This window comes from Mastigoproctus giganteus, chromosome 1, assembly GCF_048544385.1.
Source record: "Mastigoproctus giganteus isolate SK-2022 chromosome 1, ASM4854438v1, whole genome shotgun sequence".
Taxonomy (NCBI): domain Eukaryota; kingdom Metazoa; phylum Arthropoda; class Arachnida; order Uropygi; family Thelyphonidae; genus Mastigoproctus; species Mastigoproctus giganteus.
The window spans coordinates 171,900,984-171,926,798 of NC_143575.1; the positions used below are offsets into that span (position 1 = coordinate 171,900,984).

At 38.7% G+C, this 25,815-nt stretch overlaps 1 protein-coding gene across 2 annotated transcripts in view; it reads left to right on the forward strand.

Annotated features, from left to right (window-relative positions):
- Nucleotides 1-25,815, forward strand: part of LOC150091260 (uncharacterized) — a 96,133-nt gene that overhangs the window by 35,304 nt on the left and 35,014 nt on the right. Inside the window, exon 3 of one of the 2 annotated variants that reach the window (XM_090383002.1) lies at nt 21,135-21,252. The exons of the other annotated variant lie outside the window; for it this stretch is intronic. The gene's annotated coding sequence lies outside the window, so the exon portion shown is untranslated. Of the gene's footprint in view, nt 1-21,134; nt 21,253-25,815 lie in introns of those variants that run through there. 2 annotated transcript variants of the gene reach the window in all.

The following is a 25,815-nucleotide window of genomic DNA, read 5'->3' on the forward strand; positions in this document are numbered from 1 at the left end:
CCCCGTATGTGGGCGCACGCTGTAGCATTTTGTTTGCCCCACACTCCATGTAGGCTTGAAGTTTAGCCGTCGCTTTCTCGCTGTTGAGATAGGTTTCTGTCAGTAACGCTTCTAATTTATTAAATATGGTAACGATATGGGACCGAACTCCACTCGATACTCTATTGGGGTAGTCTTTAAATATAGTTTCTAGTGCCGTTTTGAGGTACACTGTTTTTGCCTGTAGCGTACCTTCTGGTAGGGTGGGGTCCAAAGGTTGATCCTGTGGTCTTTGCTCGTTGGGGTTCTTTTGAGTTGGTTGTGGTATAGATTTACCTGAAATACCTTTGGTATTCATTTTATGCGCCGTAGTATATAGCTGAGTAGCCTGAGCATAAGATGATGTAGGCACAGCTGGCATGGGTTGAATGTCTTCTGATTTACCAGAATTTTGTAAAAGTTTGTCCATTTGAGAATCTTTTTCTTCCAGTTTTGCCTTGAGGCGTTCATTCTCCATAATTACATTAGATAGAATCTGTTCCATGGCAGACCAGATGTTTTGGATTTCTGTGGTTACTTGCTTGGTGAGTCTACCACCATCGGATATAATGCCAGATAGAGCAAACCTGAGAGTAAAAACTTGATGCATGTGGACACTAATAACAGGATTTGTCAAAGATTGGTCTGTAACTTCAGACAAAGCCTCCATAGAAACAACATCCTGATCCACAGGAGGAAGTGGAGGAATCTTCTCCTTAGATGACATCGGATCAAGCCTAGAAGTTTGTATCCTGGTTTCTTTACTTATAGCACTTATTCTATTAATAGAGTCTCTATCCTCATTAACTTGAGAGGAAGAAGGCAACGTAGGAAAAGTATCCAACGACTCATTCGGTCGATCCGAATTCATTATGGTCTTAAAGATTTTAAATTTATATGAATTTTGAGATGTTTTGTAGATTTTTAGTCGAATTCTATGGAAAGTTATGAATTTTAAAAACTAATTAGGCTTAGCGATCAGAGAATCCTGTGGGAGACTTAAGTTTTAAGCATTCTTCAAATTAGTCAATTCAAACAGGAGTACTGAAACGGTGCAGTTTGGTTGACGCCGATCACGAGATTTTATAGTTATTTCGGTGTGGGAGCACGGAAGAAAAGTTGTAGCTCGCCCATGCAATGACTATTGGTAGGGGGAGAACTTACTTATTTACTTCACTGTGTTGTTTACAAGGTCATAGAGTGAAGGAGCACAATCCCACGCTACAGCAGCACACAGGGGGGCACTAATCCCCAGTCTATAAGTGTGATTCAGGCGTGGTGACAGTATGTTGTCACGTGGTCACTCTCTCCAATTCTAAGACAATGGCGCTTTTAACGGCAGACCCATTGTCGTTAGCGTTGGATAAATAACGCAAACAGAATCTCACTTCTTCCCAAAGAAAGTTAAAACAAAACTCACCGAGGTGTTCCAGTTCCTTAATGGCTTTGATCCAACACAAATCCAGAGTTTGGCGCTAACTTTAAACTAGTAAACCAGGTCACAATTTACGGAGCTGTCACACACACGTGCACGCTTGGAAGCGGCCATTTTCACGTAAGCTGAGGTCTGAGCTGGTAGAAGAAGGGATTTGTTGGAATGGATTTGTTACCACAGAATCTTATAGACACCCTTATATCGAACATGGTTCACCGCTGTCAGGCCTGTTTAGTCGTTAGAGGGGATCATATGCCGTAGTGATACAATGTGACTATATTTTCGAGTAACTACTATCGACTTTTGTAAGGTGACCTTTTTGGAAATTCTTATATAACTCCTATAAATGTCTCTTATATCTGTCCGAAGTTTCTTGCTCCTCATTTTATCATTATTCTATGGTACACCACCATACCAAATTTTGCCCTGCTTCATCGCAAGTTGCGCGAGTTACACCACGTTTTCTACTTGTTCTGTTAATTTTGTCGAGCAGTGTATTATGAGAATGGATGAGGAGACAGCCGGAATCAAGAATTGGTTGTTTGTTTTTGTAGAGTTTTAGGCACATCAACAATTAAGATCATACTGCTCTAGGAGTAAAGATTTACTCTGGGATGTAAAGCGATAGAAGCTTGGCAAAATCATGAAGGATAAAAATGTATCGATAAGAACTATGATCGAAATAGTGCGAACGGTAGTTCTTTTGTACTGATAATTTAAAGGTGTGCAAGCCTGCTACAGAGAGAGAGAGAGAGAGAGAGAGAGAGAGAGAGAGAGAGAGAGAGAGAGAGAGAGAGAGAGAATTGGCTCCAAGTTCTGGGAGAGCTACTATTGATGACGGACTTCGAGAAAAACCTATTATTCATTCCTGTAGGAAATGCCTGGATTTCCTTTGAGGCCATGATAATGAAGAAATACCTAACAGAAATTCTGATGTGCATGGTGGAACTTGGCTTAACTACCTCTGTCGCCCGATTGAAACTCGTGTGGCTGTTTCCTATGGAGGCTATCCCAAAAATGAGGTATTAAAAACCAATCCTATCACTGTTTCTTGGTAAGAGACAATACATCAAGCTATATTTCCGATCTCCACTGAAACTTTGCAAGCTGCATTTTTGAACTCCGTTATTACTATTTGCTTTTATACTTCGGACACGTGATATGTGCAGACAGTGCACTGGAACAGGACGATTATATATGGCAAGATGGTGGTAGGGAGTTGAAACAGAGTGCAGAGTGTATTTAGTGTCAAACGGCACCAGGGGTTCCCCCCATCGACACGTACTATACATGGTGGGTGTGAAACAGAACACTGTCAATGCCAGAGGTTTAAAGATGTATGGATTTTGTACATGTGTAGTGTCGTGTGCGTTGTTCCTCTGGTCATTTAGCCGCTGGGCCCCTAATGGGACCCAACGTTTTCCACACTCGAAGATAATGGAAAGATGGATGGGATCAAGGAACTACTGAGCTGTAGGTCCTGGTTATAATCACTGTGCTTTCCCATAGCAAGACGAAAAGGACGGGTTCGAATCCGGCCAATGGCGCGAGGAACATTTATGGTCTTTTTCATTGCGCGGATGAGTAAGCCGGTCTCAAGAGAGGATAATAAGGTTTCCCTCCCAAAAACGGGGGTCTCTTTTCAACAAAGCAGTCAAAACAACAAAAGAAGGAATGCAATTTATGAATATATATTACATAATAGTGAATAAGGTTGTTCACGGATAACTCTAGCATGGCAGTTTTATCGTATTCCATTCCTGGTGGTCATCGTCATCATCATCATCAGTCATTTTCAATCCACTGCAGGATGAAGGCCTCTCCAGCAACTTTCCAGTTCCTTCTGTTTTGTGCAATGGCCATCCATTTGCTACCCACAAACTCATGAATTTCATCTGTCCATCTCCGTTGTTCTCTTCCAGGTTTTCTTCTAGCTCCTCTTGGGTACCATTCAGTTATTTTCTTAATTCATCTGTCATCACGTCTTCGAGCTATGTGTCCTGCACAAGACCATTTTAGTTCTTTAGTTTTGATAAGAATGTCCTTTACTTGAGTTTGCTACCTAATCCATGTGTTTCTCTTCTTACCTAAAAGTCTGATTCCCAATATAATTCGTTCCATTCTTCGCTGTGTAATTCTCAGCTTCTCTTCCATTCTTTTGGTGAGTGCCCAAGTTTCACTTCCATAAATCATGGCGGGGAGTATACATTGGTTCATTATTTTGCGTTTCAGACAAATTGGAATTCTGCTCCTCAGTATGTGACTATATTTCCTGAATGCTATCCATCCAAAATTTATTCTTCTCTTGACTTCCAGCCCTTCATCATTATTACAGCTAATAACTTGTCCCAGATAAGTATATGACTCCACCTTTTCAATTACTGCTCCTTCATTCATAATTTTCCTTTCTGTGGCATACTTGTTCATCATTACTTTTGTTTTAGCCATATTCATCTTTAGTCCAAAATCCTTACTAACTGCGCATAACTGATTAAGATTTTCCTCTAATTCTTTGGGATCGTGGCTTATGACCACAATGTCATCTGCAAATGGTAAATGGTTTAGGTACTCTCCGTTCACATTGACTCCTTTCTGCGACCAGTCTAATCTTCTGAAAGCTTCCTCAAGGGCAGCAGTAAACAGCTTCGGAGGTGTCTCCTTGTCGAACTCCTTTCTCGATTTTAAATTTGCTACTGTCTTTGTCTAGTCTAATAAAGGAGGTAGCACTCTCATATATTTTCTTCAAAATCATAATATATGGGGTATCTTTGCCTTGTCTTTCCAGTGCCCGAAAGATTGCCTTATGCTGTATGGAGTCAAATGCCTTTTCATAATCCACAAATGCCAGGCATAATGGTGTTTTATATTCATTTGCTTTCTCCATTAGCTGTGATATTACATGAAGGTGATCCATAGTTGAGAATCCTGTCCTAAAGCCAGCTTGCTCTTTCGGTTGATTCTCATCAAGTATTCTTTCTAATCTGTTAGTAATGACCCTTGTGAACAACTTGTAGATGTGGGATAACAAGCTAATTGGTCTATAATTTCCAATTTCTGATTTATCTCCTTTCTTATGCAGCAAAACTATGATTGCATTATTCCACTGCTTAGGCGTCACACCTTTTCTAATGCACTTTGTGAAGAGCCTTGCCAGTTTTTGTGTTATGTCTCTTCCTCCCAATTTTAACAAATCTACAGTAACTTCTTCTTCCCCCGGGGCTTTCTGATTCTTCATTTTCTACAATGCATGTTCTACCTCATAAGGAAGGATACCGGGTATGTCGTATGTGAGGCAAATTTGTGATTCTTCTTCCCCATTGCTGGCATCATTCTCTCACTCCTTATATAATACTTTATAGTAGTGTTTTGCTATTTGAATTATGTCTTCGCTGCTATTTATAAGTACACCATCGCTATTCTTCAGTTTCAGTATCATTTGTCTTTCTGTATTACTGCTCATGGCTGCTGGTTTAAGTCCTTTGTTTTCCCTTAATGCTTGTTCTACTTTTCTTGTGTTTAATTTTCTTATGTCCTCTCTGAGTCTCTTTCTAATGACTTTGCATAACTCAGTATACTTAATTTTCTCCTGGTCAATGTTTATCTTGCTCTTCATTTGTCGTCTTCGATTCATCATGACAAGTGTTTCTTGACTAATTTTTTCTTCTTTGGATTTCTTTTTACTTATAGATTTCTTTGGCTTTATCACTTTCAGAAAGTTGTAATATTCTTTGTCGATATCTTGGTCTTGAGCAGTCTGCAGGAGCTCAAACTTGTTAAGTTCCAGTACATACTGCTTTTTCTCCTCCTCTATTAGCTCAAAGACCTTCGTATTATTTACTCCAGTCAGCTTTTTCCTTTCTTTTCTTACATCTATATCAAGTGTGCATCTCACCAATCTGTGAGCACTTCCAACATTTACCTTGTTCGGGACGATAACATCATTCGATATCTCCTGTTAGTGAGGATGAAGTCGATTTCATTAGTTGTTAATCCATTTGGACTCTTCCATGTCCACTTTCTGTTCACTCTTTTCTTGAAAAAAAAGGAATGTCTCGAGAAATGTCAGTAATGACATTCCTCGAGAATCTGCAAATTCCACAAGCCTTTTACCTCTTTCATTTCTTTCAACAATTCGAAAATTTCCTATAGTTTCTCTTTCTGCGCTGTTTTGTCTCTTTCCAACCTTAGCATTGAAGTCCCCCATAATGATAGTGTAGTGGGTTTTCTACTCAATTTTGGTGTACATTTCTTCAACCTCTTCATCATCATGGCTCGATGTTGGTGCATAAATCATTATAACCTTTAGCTTGTACCTCTTAGAAATCCTGAGTAGTCTTGACACCCTTGGTGATGTACTTTTTAATTCCAAAATGTTGTTTTTTATATCTTCATGGATCAGAAAGCCAACTCCACCTTCGCTCCTTTCACTGTTTCCATTGGTGTACAGCAGATTTCCACTTGATAAACTTATAAGTGATTCATTTCTTCTTCTTGTTTCAGCCAAACGGATGGCTGAAACAAGATGACCTTTTCCAGCTCCTGGTGATTATTTAGTCCAAACATCTACCAGGAATCGGAACCGATTTGATGGAACATAAATCTCAGAAAGCAGTGAAGCCCCTAAATGAAACTGTGTTCGATGGACAGTAGTGGGTAATGCAGTAGGATTCTGCTCCTGCCCAAAAGTCGAAAATCCCTGAATGATTCGAAAAAAAAATTATATATTCATCAAGACCTCAAATTGGCTAAGTAGAAGCTCGATTATGAACCCATTGGAATATTAATTGTGGATGAACTTAATGTGCATCAGTATTTTTTGATACTGAAAAACTAAAACTATGAATCATAACCATTCGCCATTCTCAGAGATATTGTACGTGTTCTCAGAGATATTGTACGTGTTCTCTTTGATGATTAGCTCACTCGTTCGAAGGTTTATATAAGAAAGCGAAGAGGACAAAATGTACTAATTCCCCTTTTTTTCTAAATCTTTGTCATTCTCGTATAGCTACTCAAATGCCAGATAAAATCCTTTGGACAGCTGTGTCCAAAATGCATACTTTTAACAATCCTAACCATTTGAATTAGCCAAGGTCTAACAATATAGATTTTATGGGCGTGAGAGAGTTAAACTCTCTCAGTCCAAACGTTTCAATATAAAATAACTTTTGATTCTTTAAGTAGCTTGTCAATAGTGAAACGCAAATTTATTTTCTCAAGTTTAAAATTATTAAGACAAGTTTTTAAATTATTTTTTAAAATTATACAAGCTGAGAAAAGTAAAGTAACATATCGTAGCTAATTCAACACCGTTTCATGGAATCTTTACACTCAAAAATGAGCACATCTGTAACGGTCATGTGACAACGCAAATGATAGCGCATCTTGGGGAATAAGTGGGGCGAGAAAAGCACTGATTAACAACCTATTAGTTGAAACAGCTAGGACACTTGATAAAATAAAACAGGTTAACAACCCTCGTGAATTATTATCAAAATTACTCATATGCCAACGGACCTGACATCCAATTATTTATGAGACCAGTTCCAGTGACTTGCAAAAAGAAGCAAGTGACATCTCCAACCTCATTATTAATTTCTTTCTAAAACCCTTTAAAGTAAGTTGGCTATTCATTACAAAAGGGAATCTCGTTCCCAACGAGACATTGGCTAATCACGAGCAACCCACTAAAAATAATGTCTCCTAATGATAAATTGCAGTCATGTACATGCATGCTTGCGCACGTTCTAATTCTGATGAGTTCCATGATCAGAGCTTTTCGTACAATTTTAGGGAAAGCGGTCAATATTAAAAACAAAATTCTGACGGCTTTTTATTGGGCTCAACGATTTCAAACAATGACCATGTCTGCTATGCCCAGTTCATAGAGGGTTACCACAAGAGTTTCATCTTTCTATCATTGATCTTGTCATCTAGTTTTCAATCCACCGTACCATCTTTAACCTCACTTACCACAGGAATAATACGATATTATTTGTATTCGTCGAACCATTATAGCGAGACCTTTCCCTAATCTTAGAATTAAAAGCCTCTATATACACATTAATAATTTATACTGGCAACTTTTGAACTTCAAACCTTACACCATTTCAACTCCAAACCTCATGCCTGCTAAAAGTGTGCAGAAGAAAGGTTTTATCGTGAAAAAGTACAACAGAAACGGAAATTCTGTGATCATGGTACGGAGAAAATTCCGTGAAGAGTTCTGTTTATATAATGCACCAACAAATAATACTGCTTGGAATTTTGTTACCTTGAAGAAACTGGTTGGCTTCTTGAATAGGAGAAAGGACGTGCTTGGCATCGATACTCAGACCAACATGATGAACAGTTCTAAGGAAAGTCTTTGCAAAGTCTTTAGCAAAACATGAATATGAGCAATAGTATAGCTTGAAAAATCTACTGGTCTGACTAACTCTTACAAGATGCACTTATTCCAACTTTTAATTGAAATCGGTAAATAGAAGCATTACAAAGAGATTTCAACGAGTTTCCCAAAGTTCGTTTCCTGTGAAAACAAAGAAAATCCTCGTATTTCTTGCCAATCTCTTGTACTGACACTTATTATTGACAATCTCTTGTATTCTGAGAGAGCTCAATGTAATGTGTGTCCTTTTCAGGAGAGATATCTCTTGTCCTGTGTTCACTGAAGGTATAGTCGCTTTTGAAATTTATCCGGATTTTTTTACGAATTCCATTATTCTGTTTCTTAGGGTTTAGGGGTTGATATCACTGGAACCTGGGTTTAACAATATGACACCAAACCTCATGCAGGGGACATATTGTGCTGGGAATCTGAATGAAATATTTGGGAACAGAATAGTCTTAAAATAGAATAGCCAAGTAGAGTAGTCTTAAAATAGTCTTGGTTTCCGGAATTCGTTCATGGTGAAGCTTAGCTTGGACTTCCCCACATTCATTAAAGATTCTGAACAAATTAAAATCGATTGAGCGGGAGTCAATTTTTCTCTACCACCATCTCAGCCATGAACTGAGTCGCTCCTGAGTCTTAGATTGATCTCATTAGAAGAGTTGTAAGGAAAATAAGAATCTGCAAAAAGGCCAGACCCAAATAAATCATTTTTTATCTCTAAGAAGAAGACCAGAAAATGGCAACAATCAAGGTCTCCATATCGAGAAACCTTCGTGGAATATAAAGAAACAAATCGCAATCTTTCTCTGTACATTTTATACACTGCTGGACAAAATTAACGGAGAACATAGAAAACGTGGTGTAATTCGTGCACTTTGCAATGAGGTGCGACAAAATTTGGTATGGTGGTGTACCACGAAATAACGATGAAATGAGAGCACAGCGAAAAACTTCGGATACGTATAAGGGATATTTATAGGGGTTGTATAAGAATTACCAAAAAAGGTCACATTACAGAAGTCAATAAAAGATGCTCGAAAATATGATCACATGATATCAGTACGACGTATGATCCCCTCAAACGGCTAAACAGGCCTGACAACGGTGAACTATGCTCGATATAACGAGCATAGTTCATATAGGTGTCTATAGGATTCTGTGGCAACAAATCCCATTCTTCGACCAGCACTGACCTTAGCTCATCGACCGAGGAGTTGACTGTAGGCGTGCAATGCGACACCCAAGGGCGTCCTACACATGTTCGATCGGATTTAAGTCTGCTGATCGGCGAGCCACGGCAGTCGTTGGATATCTTTCAAGATATTACTCCACCACTTGAGCTCTATGTGCAGTGGCATTGTCGTGCTTGAAAAGGAAAGCCTGACCAACCGCACCCCTAAAAAGTCGCACATAGGGTTCGAGGATCTGTTCTCGGTACTTCTGTGCAGTTACGGTACCCCTATCAAAAGCATGGAAAAGGGTGAGGCCGTTGATCATTATTTCGCCCCAAGGTACACTAACGGTGGAGGACACCGCCTCCACCTTTCTGTGATGTTGGAGGGATGGTACCGCATTCCTCGTTGTCTCCAGATGAAATAAAGTCTATAGTTTGTTTGAAGGTTAAAACGGGACTCACCACAAACAGAACTCTGATATTTCCTCCATTTGTCAGAGCTCAAAGTCACATGTTCATGGTGAGCTCTTTGTTTTGATGAGCTCTGTGGTGGTTTGAGCCTTCTTAACACAGTCCGGTTGGAAATGTTTTCAACTATGGCTGCGGCAACTTCAAGAGACAGTTGATGACAGGGTTTCGACTTGCCGTTAGAGCCAGATGGCGGTCTGCGCTCGTTGACATAGCCCTCGGGCGACTTTAGCCAGCTCTTCGTGTAATGGTTACTGTTTCCCGAAACTGTTTCCATAGTGCCGAGACGACACTGCGTGACACATTAAGCCAACGTGCCACCTCCGCATGCGACTGCCCGGTTTCACGTCATTCAACGGCAAACCATCGCAAAGAATCATGTAAACGAAGATGACTTGCCATCCTGAGTACGGAAGATGTGATTATCCTACTGTGCAAGCCAAAAAAAAAGGGGGGGGGGGAAATGAAGTGATTTGGTCGCAACCCGTGTTTTTATAGGCATGAATAATTTGCATTCTGTGCGGCTCTTTAAAGTGGTAGATCGAGTTCTAGTGGGAACTCCGAATTTGCATTCCAGGATGCCTATTTTAACAAATATTCTTCTTCGGCGACACTGTTCACAATAAAATATTCAAGAAAAACAATTTTGTTCTGTTAATTTTGTCGAGCAGTGTAGAATCTTGGAAACCGCCAATTTCCTCCACAATGGAAGCAATATTTCATTAAGACGATCCTCAAAAATAATAATCGTAAATCTTGGAAAGACTATAAGCCAATTTCTGTGGAATGTAACTTGTTAAAAATCCATTACTAGGTATATCCACAGCCAATGCTCTCGCCATCACTAAACCTACGCACACTCATTAATCAACAACAGGCCAACAATCACAAATCTTATTGGAAGAACACAAAAATAGCGCTAAACAGTAAAGATCCGGTAGACAAAACCTTTTTCGACATCAAAGCCACCTTTGAGAAAATCATGACTGGATCCCTTCTTTGCTCCTTAAAGATGCATAGCTGATTATGAAACCCCATAAACAATACATTCCTCCACAAGTAAGACGATCCAAATGACAGTACAGATGGAACTTCCAACTGTACTCATTTCATAAACAGCAGTAGGCTTGCAATTTCCGCCGAACTGTAAATGGCGTCATTTCATCCTCAAATTTCTGGGATTTCTGCACTCGACTAGCCCCTGCGCAATGCTTGAGATCAATGCTGCTTAAAATTACTTAGACTTAAACTAAGATACAGGTTCACATCTGCATAGTCACTACCAGCCATTCAAAAACTGGAATACAATGAAATGGATATAGATGAATTTCAAACCCAACCCACTTATAGACGCTGAATCGCAGAGAGCGAGAGCTCCGGCCATACTCAGACCTCAATATCAAGCCTTGGAGGCTGCGAGTTATCACAAGATTTTTTTTGTGACGCTTGCTCCACTTCTCACCGGGAATCTAGCTGCACCAAAGATCGACAACTTAATTTTATTACTACATCCCAGTGAGAGGCTCTTCAAACTTCACTCAACATACTCGACACTCTTCGGCGATGCTTCTTAGCAAACAAGTTCAATATATTTAATTCACTGAAGATTGAAGCCCAAAGACTTTGGGAAGATACCGCATGCTAAAGACAAGTGTGTGGGGACTCTTTTCCTCTCGCTCAATTGTGAAGAAAATCTCCAAATTGGTGGTCGTTGTTCAGTAGCTCTATATATGCAAGTACAACAGGCTTTGTGTGTCTGCAGAATATTTCAAGCTATCGCAAACTAAACTCTAGGAAGAGCCTAAACTCTTTCTATTGAAAGCAGGTTTTCGCTCAAGTTTAATGGTGTCCATATCGATAAAGACTGTTGTATAATGTTGGCTGTCTTGTATATTGTGTATATGTAACCCCATCTGCATGTGGTAATCCATCATTTAATGAGAACACTAGTGGTCTCTCATGCTAACCCCCGATCCTAGTGATGGCACCCAATCCGCGTTGAAACAGTGATCACCAAAATGCGGTGTTTAGAGGTACCAAGCAGGCTGTAAAACTGTTGCCGGCCAAACTGAGTGTCTTTATGCTTTTCTTCCGTCCATAGTGGTACAAGTCGTTATATTAGAAACTCAATGACTGACAATGACTGCAACATCTAGTTTGTATTTTAAATGGATAATCTTGACTTGTTGTGGTATGTGCAAGTGGTTAACTGTTTCGAGAATTATGATTGTGCAATTGGAATTGAGTTTGTATATATATTTGCAATTATATGTGATCTTAAAGTAAATGGTTAACATTTTATACTTTGATTATAATTTATCTTTCACTTCTTTCACTTTTTTTTAGAAATTGTTAACCTGTTTAGATTACACCTAACTTTTCATTATCATAATTGTTATCATAACCCACCAATTTCCTTACTGTTATGTCACCAACATTGATCGACTTTTAAATTTTCAAACTTTATAGCCATGTAGGCTGTAATGGGTATTTATTATCCCATTGTGTGGTAATAAAAAGATTGTTTATTTATTTGAATGTACCAGAGTATATTTTATATGGTGTATTGCCAAGTTGCAATATTTCGGGCTCGGTGAAAAATCCAGAATAATATTCAAGATATAAACTCAAAGGGGTGGGACTTCTACTCCTTCCTCCTGATATGGGCTAACTACAACCTCGACTGAAAAGGACTTTAGAGATTCTTCCATCAACACGAATCGATAACGGGCTTCTCATAACGAAGAGAAAAAGGCGAAGTAACGAGCCAATTAAGCTGCCATGGCATATCCATAAATAAAGTAGTAGAAAATTGTCCAACATATCAAATCAGGAAATGACTCTCAAAGTTCTTTGACCAACGGCTCTTGTTAAAACTACAAACTGTATCCATAAACCATGAAGCCTTCTCTGAATTCCATATACAAATTCAGTAAATAGCTTTCCCCAAATTCGAGCTCAGATATTCGACTTGAGCAGTTGGTAGAACTTTGCTAAATGGATTCCGCTTCCTACCAGAGCTCAAGAACGACAGCTAACGCACAGTTCCAAGCAAGGTGTAGGGTTACATAAATATTAGGCTTGTGGACAGTTGATCTATCATAAAAACTCAAGGCTGTTCAACTCATACGTATAATAGACGTGGTTACCGCTATTCTTGCTGATGCCCGGACCTCGGATCTCATTGACTGAGGAGACGAAAGCATAGCCATCGTCTTCAAGGATCGTCGGTCCCTCTCCGTAAGAAGGTTTGGCCTACCAAATCGTGTACCACCTCGTTCTTCCATGTTTTCACAATGTCCGCTGACATTTTGAAAACATCGAAGAACGAGGGCTTTGGACAGTTCGAGTGAACTATAGTAGCTCTTCCAAAATGGATGCTACGATAACTAGCAATCAAACCTTTTTGAAACTGCGCATTATTTTACCATTCCAACACATTTTTTTCTGAACTTAAGAATTAACTTTAAAAGCAATATAATTTATTTGCATCTATTTAAAACTTTCGAGAATCATCTGGGGTTATGTACGACCATTAGAACAGGTCTAATTTATTCGAACGCTGACCATCGTGTCAGAAACAATTCAGCGCAATGTTTGGCACGAATTAATTCTTAAAAGTATTCTAAGACAGGATCCTTGCCCACATTTTCTTTATATAACCATTGTTTTAGCAGCTGTTGTCTTTTGAATTATATGAGTTGGTGCACTCTCAAAATTCGGTGGTGTTCGTTAATTATCGAGGTTCCGAGCGTGCATGTCTAATGAGCCAATGCCCCCAACAACCAAAACAGAGGATCTTTATCCACCATAGATTACACGGCGATGACCGATTAATGTATAATGCACAAAGTCACGACCGTAGTGTACTTTCCTCAGCGTTAAAAAAAGTAACAGGAAGAAAACATCATCAATTACGTCAGGGTTATAAAGGGCGCTAATCACACATCACGAAAACAATGGTAAAAAATTATAAATTAATATTAAGCAGACAAATAACTTAATGGAGCGCCACATTACTAATTCCAAGTAATTTGAGTCCGGTATTACAGGACGTTATACGCATCCAATCGGCCACGATTAAGGGTCATAACTACTACAAAACATCTTATTTTCTACTTAAATCTTTCCTTCAAAAAGTTCCAAGTGTATTGTTTCCTAATCTGTCATCATGTGAGGATACCCTACATCCTTAAGTTTTAATTCAGCAAAAGATCACTCCATCTAGCTACCTTATCGGTTGACTACCTTCCCAAATGAGAAGTAACTGGGTAGGGAAGGGGTTGGGACTTTCTATCATCACGTTATCAATTTCAAATTTCTCCTCTTTATTTTTCTTTTTCTCCTGAGATGACCCTGTAGCTTTAGACGACTGAAGTCGATATCCTGTCGTAATTACTCCGTATTTATGTGTATTTCAAGGCCGTCCCTAATGAACTAGGAACGTTCTTCGACGGAGTGAATATCAAAGTAAAAAAAATAGCACGACTTATATACAGTTGTCGTGCACCTCTTTGTCCATCAAACCAGGCCAAGGCATCGAGTCCCTGTTAGAAATGATAAATTATTCTGTGAAAACGACAACTGCCACAAACGGAGTACCAATGACACGCTATTTACAAATGTAAATAGCCAAGTAGTTTCGATGAACAAATCTATTTTATTACTTCAGCGCAATCTGCTGTGGTACAGGAGTATAACTAAATCGAAATAACTGCTATTAAGCTGTAATTTTAAAAATACAGAGATGCAAACGATGCTTCACGTGCACCAGGCAACCAGCTGGTACTGGTCTTCACCCCACCTATCCCTGATCGGAGGCGTAAAAGTTGGTATTGCAAAGACCAGCAGAAGAGCTATTATGAAAGTCATAATGGCGTGTTTATAGACATACCTTTCATCGTTTCTTTAGCAAAAGAAACAGTTAATGTTTCTGTTGAAGAGCCAAGGCATCCTCCCTTACGTACGCAGCGAAGTCAACGGCATCATTCCTTAAGACAGGTCAGTAGGGTGGCCGGCCCCTATTGCGACTAGTTCTCACGCCATCACGAGAATAACATCAGAGTAGTTCATTCTGATAATGTTGCCTTAACTGGTTTGGAAACTGTAATAGTGGAGTGAAGCTACTTCGCCTTGTTATACATTCTTAAAGATTATTTTACCAGGATCTTCACTCACTTCATTAGGCTTGGAATTCCTCAACGGTTGATCATAATCAAAACAAAAGGGGGAAGGGGATAAACTCGCGTCTATATGCATTTCAATGTGGCGCAGCAATTTAAACCTTCAAGTCAGCGCGACGTGCAACACGAGCTTCTGGAATTTTGGTCACACCTTTTGATCTTAACCACTGTGGAAGTTATGCAACGCCTTCCATACGTACTGTATGAATAAGAACCGAAATAATCTCTGTCTTACTGAAACAATTTCTGCCTGTAAACAAAACCGAAATAGTTGGAGAAATGTGACTTGGAGCATTGTAAGCAGACTGCGTAACCGCTTCCAAACTCTCAAACTGTCTCTCGAAGACCTGTCAGAGACTGTCCAATTGCACAAAATGACTATTATCTGGCCATAACTTCGGGGAGTCATCGAAATTCCAACAGAACGGGAACTTGCTTCAGAACTTTCTGAATCCACAGAAGGTGGTATCCAGGCGTACCACCATAGAAGGTTTCATGACGGTGGTCTTTATTCACGAATACCAACTGTTCGTTTTCCTTTGACCCTAACTGACGTGGACAGTATGTTTACTGGGCTCAGGAACAATGGACCGTGGTGCTCTTCAGTGATCAGTCAAATTTTAATAGATTTGGCTGAAGTCTTTGTAAAATCAATATGAATTTTCCTGTGTGTAATAACGTTTCTTAAAGTTAAAAAGGTAAACTGCAGTCGTTATCAATCCACTGCAGAATGGAAGACTCCTCAACGAATCATGTTGAGGGAAATGGACCATAATCTGCCATGCTGGTCCAGTGCAGATCGACCGTATTTAGCCGTTAAGGAGCTTGAGCTCCGTTCTATTCAAAGAGCATGTGCTACTGCACACCCGCTCCTCACCACTCGGTCTCTTTCTTAAAGTTAGGTTGCCTAAAATAGTGGTGAGATTTTAATTAAGCAGTAGCCGAGTGGTCAGGAGCGGGAGTGCAGTAGCACACGCTCTTTGAGTAGACCGGGGTTCAAGCCCCTGACTGCTGAATACGGTCGATCTGCCAACCCGCACTGGACCAGCGTGGCAGATTATGATCCATTTCCCTCAGCATGAATTGTTGAGGAGGCTTCCATCCTGCAGTGGGTTGATAATGGCTGCACTGTACCTTTACCTATTAAGTAAATCAAGGTTTTAAGGAAAGGACTTACAAATCCTTATCAATGCAGCTTCATTTCTGCAATGATGCTTTGATTGGCAGCAGTTATCAGCAGAAACCAATTATTGACAAACATTATTCAGTGAGATTGTCAAGCTATTGACTAATTCAATGAAAGCTACGGGAAAGTTGTTGATAGCGTTTTCCATTTTCACCTGCTTATATTTTTCCATATTTTCTTAAGCGTTTCTTAAACTTTGCAGGATTTTGAATATATCTACTTGTTTTATATGAACTACAACTTGAAAATGTTTATATATAACTATAATTGGACTTTTCGCCCACTAATTCTGATAACTCCTTTCTTCTATTAGCCAGGTGTATTGATATTTTGATTTATGTGTTTATAAATATTAAACAATAATAATCTTCAATAATAATATAACTACGATTGTAGTATTGCAGAAGACAGTGATGATGCATTTTTAGAAACGATATTGAATTTTCATATTAATAATGCTATTAATGTTACCTAAGTATCTATTTCGTTGAACTTCAGTGACACTGCTTTGTCAAAAGTGCACTCTGAAATTACTCAGTCATTTGGAATTGCACACCCTGATTTATAAATCAAAACAAAAAGAAAATAATCATATGGTGTATTGTTGTAAAATATTGATCTCAACAATGATCTCATCAATGATCAAGAATTGATCACAACAATGATCTCAACAATAATCTCATCAATGATCTCAACAATTGATCACAACAATGATCACAACAATAATATCAGGAATAGATCTCATCAATGATCTCAACAATTGATCACAACAATGATCTCAAGAATTGATCTCAACAATTGATCACAACAATTATCTCAAGAATTGATCACAACAATTATCTCAAGAATTGATCACAACAATTATCTCAAGAATTGATCACAACAATTATCTCAAGAATTGATCACAACAATGATCTCAAGAATTGATCTCAACAATTATCTCAAGAATCTATTATCGCTTCATTGTTGCGATACATCAGTCGATATCAAGTGCGTATGTGATTTTTACCACCTCATTTTTATATTTCACAATGAGGCAGTAAAAAGAGCAAAAATTATAAAAAAAAAACAAACTGTTTTTGTTTTTATTCTGAATAAGTCCTTATACAGAATTCAAACGTCACCCTACCTGCAGTAACACGTCTTCGAAAATAATTCAGGCAAACACGAAAAGCCAAATGTCAACTCTTACTGTATGCATCACCGATAATAGCTTATTCTCTTTTCGTTCATAATACCACCTCCCTATAACAAGCAAACGAGACAATTCCTTCCTTCCTCCCTTCCCAGGCAAAGTCATAAGAATAGTGATGAATTATTCAGCGTGCTCGCATAAATAATTAATTAGCATTCCTGCCAGAAATGCTGTTAACGTTCCAGAATTTTGATTTTGGAATTTTTTTTTTGTTATATTTAGGAAGTTGTAATGAGTTAATATCATCAATCAATCACAAATAGAATAGTGGCGGCCCGAGTAAAAGATGCTACACGACAGCTGTTTTGTAGAGGGCCGGCATATCAGCAAAATAAAAGCTCTTAATCTCTTTATCCATGTACTTAATTAGATGCCCGGGCTAGCTTGGGGGAGATTACTTGTAATACTCCATTGGCCTAATAAATAAGTTTCCATAGGGACCAATTAAAGTTAGTTAGATTTAGGGTTGGGACTTTATGAGATGTCTAAACTTCTAAAATCCATCGATGTAGCAATGACTTACCGTGGAAGATTAATTTATTGGCAGGTCACGTGACCGCTTAGAAGTGGCCACGCCTGCAAGTTGCCGAGAAGCTGGCCAGGAAGCGACGTGGACTATTCTTAGTTGCCCGATTTTCTGTTAACTGCTGCGCCAAAATAAACTTACGTGCGGGTATTCCTCAGAGATGGACGCGTTTTCATTTCACGATTATGACGTCATAACTTATAAACCCCCCTCAACGGGTGGACGTCATAACAGGTTTTAATTTTACAACAGCAGATGCTGCGCTTGACAATCATAATTCTTGTCGTGTGGAATTAAACACCTATTATTATTAAAGTATTAAAATTATTTATTACTTACTAATAATTAGTTAATAATTACACGCAAATTATTTATTTAATATAAACTGTCTAATTTTCCAAAACACAGTTCCGGATAGTTCTGGTCATTTATGGCCATAATGGAACTATCCGGAACTGTGGTAGGAAACTTTTATCTTCTTTTTAACTTTTATTAAATACTATTCAAACTTTAGCTTCAACCGAAAGACTAATTATGTTTTGGGACGCTACTGCTAATAGTCGAGCCAGCAAAAATTAAAATGTGTAGGAAATATTGTTGAATATTTCTGCACCCGACTGTTTCCAATGGATGGCTGACTCATTAGGACACTGGTTGCAGCCTATTTGTACTGACTTGGATTGTTCAACGCACATACAGGGGCAACTAAGACCATAAAGGCATATTGTTTGTGAATTCTGCGTATTCTAGACGCGTTTCACATGCAGGAACCTTCCCTCGTCTTATCCACAAGAACAGTCATAATGTACGAGTACTTTGTTTTCCACTCCAAAGAAAGAGTTCTAAGAATGTTTGGTATCGTGAAACATTTTTCTAAACGAAAACTTTTCTGCTGATACCTTTTTGATTTCAGCCAGAACACCCGGCCATGTTCTGCTACCTGTCGCTATTGACACAGAACCGGTATACACGCCTTATGGATCTTTACGTTTATTAAGGGCAATTTTCCGTTATCGCTGTAGGGCGGATCTGCATTCTTGAAACTGTGGTAATGGTAGCAGCAACCTTCTTCAACCTTCTGAGGCCATTTGCTTCCGTTATTCAATGTGTAGTTAACTGGTCAGCGTTGGAACTCCGTAAGAAGCAAACAAATACGTGTATTATTCCATTTCCCATTAAATTAAATTTGTTCTTTAAATACACGAAACATTTCAATTAAAATGGGTTTCACACCCTTTCACAGACTCTTTTAAACTCTTTTGTTAACACTCGTAAATGTAATAATTCGTTAGGTTTTAAACATTATTGAAAACTGAAAATTTCTCCCGTCAGTTGATATCTCTTATCTTGCAATTTACATCGATACTGAGTTGTCAGTTGCACTGGTGAGATGCTTGATCACCCTCCGAAATTGCAATAACCATGGAAACAAATATCAGAAGCAACTTATATTACATAAAAATGGCAATTATTTGCCCGATAATGAAGCTGCTAATTATTTATAGCCCAATACTCATGGCGACAGAATCGCATTTAAGAGACTGATCTCTGGTACTTCGTAATCGTTACTCATTGGGATCTTCCAGTGCTGTCTGGCTCATGGATCACCTCGTAGGTAGCACAGTTAATATAGCCACAGTCCTCCCCACACCGGGTGGAAAAGTCCTGAGTTCGAAACCCGTCAATGACGAGAGGAATTTTCATGGGTCTTTTTTCACAATGTGGATAAGTTAGCTTCATGCGAGTATAGCATGTTTTTTTTTTTTCTTCTGGACACTCGGATCTTTCGTCCAGGACAAAATGACCACACAATACGGCGCAATATGGTTTAAGTTGCCGATTCGCCTAAAACTCTACAACAACAACTTCTTGTACCAGCCTGGCAAGTCGCAGAGCTTCCCCGATAGTACAGGACATAAAAAATAAGATTTGTGATGAGGTTGATCAGCAGTCAAAGGGACAACAATCAATCTATGTCAATATTATCAAAGGGACCTCAAAGATTCACAATGTCCGGTGGAGCTAGCACCATATAAAGGAAGCCTTGAATTGCATTACTTGATTTTAAACTTCGGATGATTCAGGAAAACGCCATCTTTTTCCTAATTGATTTTTTTTTTTTTTTTTTTTGTTATGAACTTCATATTCGGGAGAATCTCTGAATACAATCTTGTTTCATTGGTCAAAAAATTCCTGTCGAGTCAGTAATAAGTAAACGTGTCATGATCTCCGTGCCCAGCAACAGAGAATACGTCCAGGCTGTGACATCACACATAAATTGTTATAAAGAAATTGGTTTGAGATTTGATCAGCCTATTCATTGCTTATTATCCCTCATTTGCTTTTCAAATTCATGATTTAGCATCCACTTTTATGAATAGAAATGTCATTAATAAGCTTCAAACAGAAGTGGACGTCCGTTCGACCTAATGCGTGGGACTATCGAAACCTTGACATCAATAAAGACAGTAAAATGGGTTGATAAATAACAGTCACATACTGGACAAATTAACGTAATGGAGAGCGTGTAACTGTTATTTGTGTGTTGATTTATTCGGTTCTTTCTTATTTATTGGTTAAGTAGTGATTGCCTCATCGAAATCACAAAGCACCTGTTTATAACGCCCACTTTGAATCCGATACGTTGTAACAACTCCCTATCAGCACCCGTCCAAAAAAAATGTACTTTTAATGGATGAAAAATTCCATCGCTTAGAGAACCTAAAAGAAAAAGACTCTTAAATTATGGTATCGCTGTCTGAAAAACTGCATATTAAAACACGCAAGCAAGACCAGTATCCTTCATCAGTATTCCGTTCAGCACCTCGTAAAAATCCCGGACGTTATCTCTATAAATAGATGTGACCTCGAAAAGTAATTTCCTATAATTTACTCTTTCGCTATCCAGATCATCGAAAAATCTACATATCTTACTTTATGCACTTTATACGTTCTTGCATGCAGTGATCAAGCAAGGCCATCACCACAGATCAAAATGAAAATGGTGCTTAGAACAGACAAAAAAAAACTGAAAGTGAGAGAGAACCAACTGAACCAGATAAAATCTCTAAAAACATGTCATTTGTTCGCAGTTATCTGGTTTATTGCCATCTTCCTTGGTCACGGACATAACAAGATTATTCCAATGCTACAGGAAATTTAAATAAGCTCTGACTCTACCTATTAGTTAGTTTCATTACATTTCATTCATCTCCTTTGGCAAAATAACTCTACTTTTTTTTCTCTCTCTCTCTCTCTTACTACTATATTTCGTACAGTATTTTGGCCCACTGGGATTCAGTTTACTGAAACTTGCACAGCTCCAGGCCACAAAATATACACACAGTGTATATTTTGTGGATTCTGTGCACTAAGGCCGGTTTGTCTGAAACTGGATTGAAAATTGATCTTTCCAAATGCTGAAGACTAACATAACTCCTAACCAACAATATTCTTGTCACTAATGAATGCCAGCCAGAAGCAGCTACATTGAGTAGCAGCTTCTGGCTGAACCCTTTCATGCGTATAAAACGTTATCCTTTTCTTTTATAACAGAAATCTGCGTGAAGCATATCAGCGGAAGAGCCCAAAATGAAGCAAGTGCGTATGAGCGGTGTTGGTGGCTGCAGGAAGTGCATCCCGACATGCAACAGATGCCGGGAAGTTCTGCTCCAGCGTATTCGACTGTTAATAAGTGGTGTGTTGAATTAAAACGTGGGAGAGCTTCGTAAGTAAATGCCTACCAGTCCGATCACCCATCGCCATCTGTTTCTGCGGAAACCGGGTACTGTTTCTAGGAAAATACGTGACCCAATCACCAGAGGTCATCAATTGACAGTCAGGTGTATTCTGAGTCTTTTGCTATTTCAATCACTGCCCTTTATGCCGTAAAGGGATAAAGGGCAGTGATTGAAATAGCAAACCATAAGGAACCCATACTCTCAACTCCTAGATCGAAGAAGAATTCCTTCCATCTCCGACAGGATTTAAACCAAGACATTGCCACAAACGAACGAATTACTGTGTCACTCACAGAGAACTTACATCTACATCGATTACTGTTAAAAAATGAACAATTAATTTAGTGACGTCATACAGAACCGAAAACAAAATCAAGTGATCAATTACGATTAGATCCTGAAGGTTTTACTATTCCTCAAACAGCACAATAAGCGATCACAGTATGAGTTTATTTATCATGCATGTACAATTTGAGTTTAGCATGATGTACAATTTTATAAGAGAGAGACAGGTGTGACAGAAGGGGAGGAGGCGTTCTGCTTTTAATTGCGGAGCGCACAGATTCGAGTGGAACGTATCCAATAGATGGGAAGCGTCAAGATAATATTGTCAGTTTGGTGTGACACAAGGGATGGGAATACAAAAGAGACATAGATTAAATCGGTGATGAACATGAAGACAATTTAAGCAGACATATCGAGTGGGAAAGCAGATGTATTATTATGAAGGGCTTTAATTTTCTAAAGATGGCCTGAAGCTGTTGTCTGTTATTGTTGTTGTTTTATGTTAACGCCAAAAAACGAAGGCTATGAGGCGTTAGCATATTGTATCTGTAAATATTGAGCAATGTGTGGTCGGTTTGTATGATATCTCGACGAAAAAACCCAACTTTGAGATGAATAGGCATGTGTCCCTTGCCCAATTCCGTCGGTGTGGAAGGACAGCAATCATAATCAAGTTCAAAGCGACCACAGAACACACACAAACATAAGACACTAACACCCCATAGCCTTACTTTCTTTGGCTAAAAACAAAAGGACAACAGCAAAGGAGAAAATTATCCTTTACCCCTTTTTTTATTATGGATTCGTCTAACGTTCAGAAATTTCTTTTAAGGAAGAAACCATTAGAAATTAGGGATCACAGTATACTGATATGGTATATAACTAAAGAAATAACTGGTTACAGAGCAAAAGGAAGAGGCTTCATTTGTGAAGGTCAGAAAATTTTATTTTTTTATATTCTGTATGGCCTCAATAAATTACTTATTCAATTGTGATGATCTGAGGTGTCTCTGGAGTTCAATTCAATTAGAATGGTTGGTAAATCTAATCTATAGATTGTAGATGTGAAAATGTCTCTCCAACTGACATTCCAAGAGCAAAATGGACAGCACAGACCTCATAATTTAACTTCTATCACAGATAAAATCACGGAATCCATAATTACGAGTGCACTGAAAGCGTTACACAAAAATAGCATGCATATTTTCAAGGGAAATCATATCTAACCAGTCTAACAAGCTAATAGAGATAGTCACAAAAGAACTGGATGCAAAGACTTATTCTGATGCAGCACATTTGGAATCGGAAATTGACAAAATTTGTCTTTGGTGGAAAGGTAGTGCAATGCAGTGCATAAAAGGATGTTTAAACAATTGTTGAGGGACTTGAGTGGAGGTTATACAGGCAAGACCGACCGAATTTAACAAAGGTTAAAAAAGAGAATAGAAATCACCCAGATCATCCTATTTTGCACCTTGCAATGCTAAACGACAAAAGGATGAGAATGGCCATGGTACATGCTCCAGTGAAGAGGAGAGCGTCATCAAGTTGTGACCATTAGTAACAGCTATAACTTCAGCATCTGTACTAGTAGAGTCCGTACAACTGGGAAATTGAAACCGACTGGATAGATCATTGAAATCACCAAGGAAAATTTCCTCAGTGTTATGGAAATTATAAAAAGTGGAGAAAGAAGGTTCAAAAAAAGGAATTCGAAAATTTCGAGTGATTTGGCGAATTAGGAGAACGACAGGGGTAACATGGGTGAGTGGCAGTTCAGGCAACCGAAAATGTGTGACTAGACAGATTGTAAGTGGAAATCGATATCATTGAGATTGGAACCGAAACCACGTATATTTACGAAATTAATGTGAAAGTTTTCAGTAGGTTTAGTTTCTTTCCAGTGAAGTTTGTTCCATTAGTTTGAAAGTTCATGATGTATAGACATCAATGAGGTAAAAGTTTGGAGGGTTTGGGCATGTTTTATGGATTGTTGAAATTTTTAGATACGTCGTACAAACGCAAGAGATTCTGGGACTGCCGCCAGTCACTATCTGGCAGAAAGATTACACACTAGCTAAGTACTCCACAAAGGCTTTATAAAAAATTTCTCTTTGTCTGCAATGGAAACCGCACTTTTTACAAATAGCTAGTGGCATTGCGTGTCCACTGTTCTACCACAGAGGCCACTAAATTCTGATGGAGGCGAACTCACAAGTAGCGAATTTATTCAATCTCTAGACCTGTATACGGTATTTTAGACTGAAGTCGTTTAAGATTCTCAGCTACGTCTATTCTTGCTTTTTCGAAAGTTTCGACCTGAAACAAAAATTGCAAATGTATGGAGATTACTTTCTAGCCAACGTAACAATCACTCTTATAACGTATCCTCCAACTGAAAGTTGTAGATGCTCCAGGGATCACTAGATCCAGCTGACCTACATTTTATAATCTAAAAATTACTGGTATTCAACAGTTTTTAGAATTATAAAATGATGTACGAGGGCAGCCTGAACAAACCTTCGTTATCGACTGGTATTTGACGTACCGGTTGTTCAGAAGATTCAAAATTGACTTGTATTTACAAAACTAAACTGTTAAAGCTCTCGCCAAATTTGAGGAAGTCTTAACTACCATAACTACGAAAGTAGCACTTTTTTTATTTGTTTTAATACTTCCTGATTCTGAGGTAATCAGGTTACGTCTCGATACTTTTAAATTCTGCAATTTAGAACTCCAATTTTGGTAATATCGAACTTTCCATCAAGTGTGTATTTCTGTATACCAAAGAACAAGATAAACACTCAGGTTAATTTATGTATCTCTGTCACTTCAGCCTTCCTCCGCTTTTCTAATGATTGACAAAATATACAGTAAATCGATATAATCTCCTTCCTCCCCACTTCGGGATATTTCCTTCATCATTAAAGCTTCCTGGAGGTTGAGTGGAGGGCATAGAAAAGGATAAATTTGTATGCAAGAAAGCGAAATTTTAATTCTACAGAACCTGCAGCAAAGCTATTCGATTTTTATTTTTAAATTATTATTTATTTAACCGCACTTCGTATCAGACGTCCGTCAGTCATTTTCCAATTAAAATGCAAAACATCGTCCATGCTATTGAGGACAAGAGGGTTTTGGGTTCGTTTCCGACTGGCAATTTATCTTGTTAAGGAAAATTAAAAAGAAAAATAGCAAATTAAGGAAATACCTTATAAAACAAAGACATTTGAGGCATATCCTTTTCTTCTAAATCTGTGCTTCTGAAGTGTAATTCAGGTTGGTCAATATGCGAGTCCTGATTGGATCAAATCTTTCGAAGATGCCTTGATAAATAAGATATACTGCGCTTTAACTTAAATCAATTCTACGCGAAGTGTTTTTGTTCACGCATTCCCCCTCCCTTCTAAAATAAACAGCAAAATCCAGACTGTAGAAGATTCTGTTTATTGGTTTACACGTTCTGTTTATCTCAAGATAGAAAACGAAGATTCAAAACTGACATTAATTAAAATTTAAAGTCAAACACCTAGGTAGTGGGTAAAGTTGTTTGGCGAGGTCATCCCTGTCGATGTATGAGGGCAGTCTGAGCAAACGACGCTGTCTGTGACGATGGGTTGTACCTGTACAGTAATGACAAGCCACCGCGAATACGCCTGTCTTGAGAGAAAAACAGGCAGTACTGAATGAATTGCTGATGAAATGATAAGGCAGGACGGCAGACAGGGAAGTGGTAGGCAAAGATTTAAAACTCTAACCTCACACACATCATTCGACCGTATGCACGTGTTCTATACCTGCAGGGTATTGTCTGTCCGAACTATGTGACCCGGGGTGTTCGTCCTTCCATTGTTAGGGTCCCTCGGCAGTCCCTACACGTTTTCTTTTTCTCTTTTCGTCCAGTGTCTTTCTTACACAGCCAAACTGACGTAACCTTAATTCAGCGGCGAGTATAACCACGAGGCAATTGATTACTGTGATTAGTTAACGGCTGAATAACAATGACTGAACAGATGGACAAAGGGACAACCAATGAAACAGCACTCTGATCATCTGAGCTGAACCGTACGTGGGAAGAGATAGCACGCGCTGTGGTTTGAGCATGAAATATTCGAACGACTTCGTTGTTTACAATCGAATCGCAGCCTAAGAGAAGTCAGATTCTTTTTTTTTTACTGGACTCAATCCGATTTCTGGGCTCTTCGTAGAAG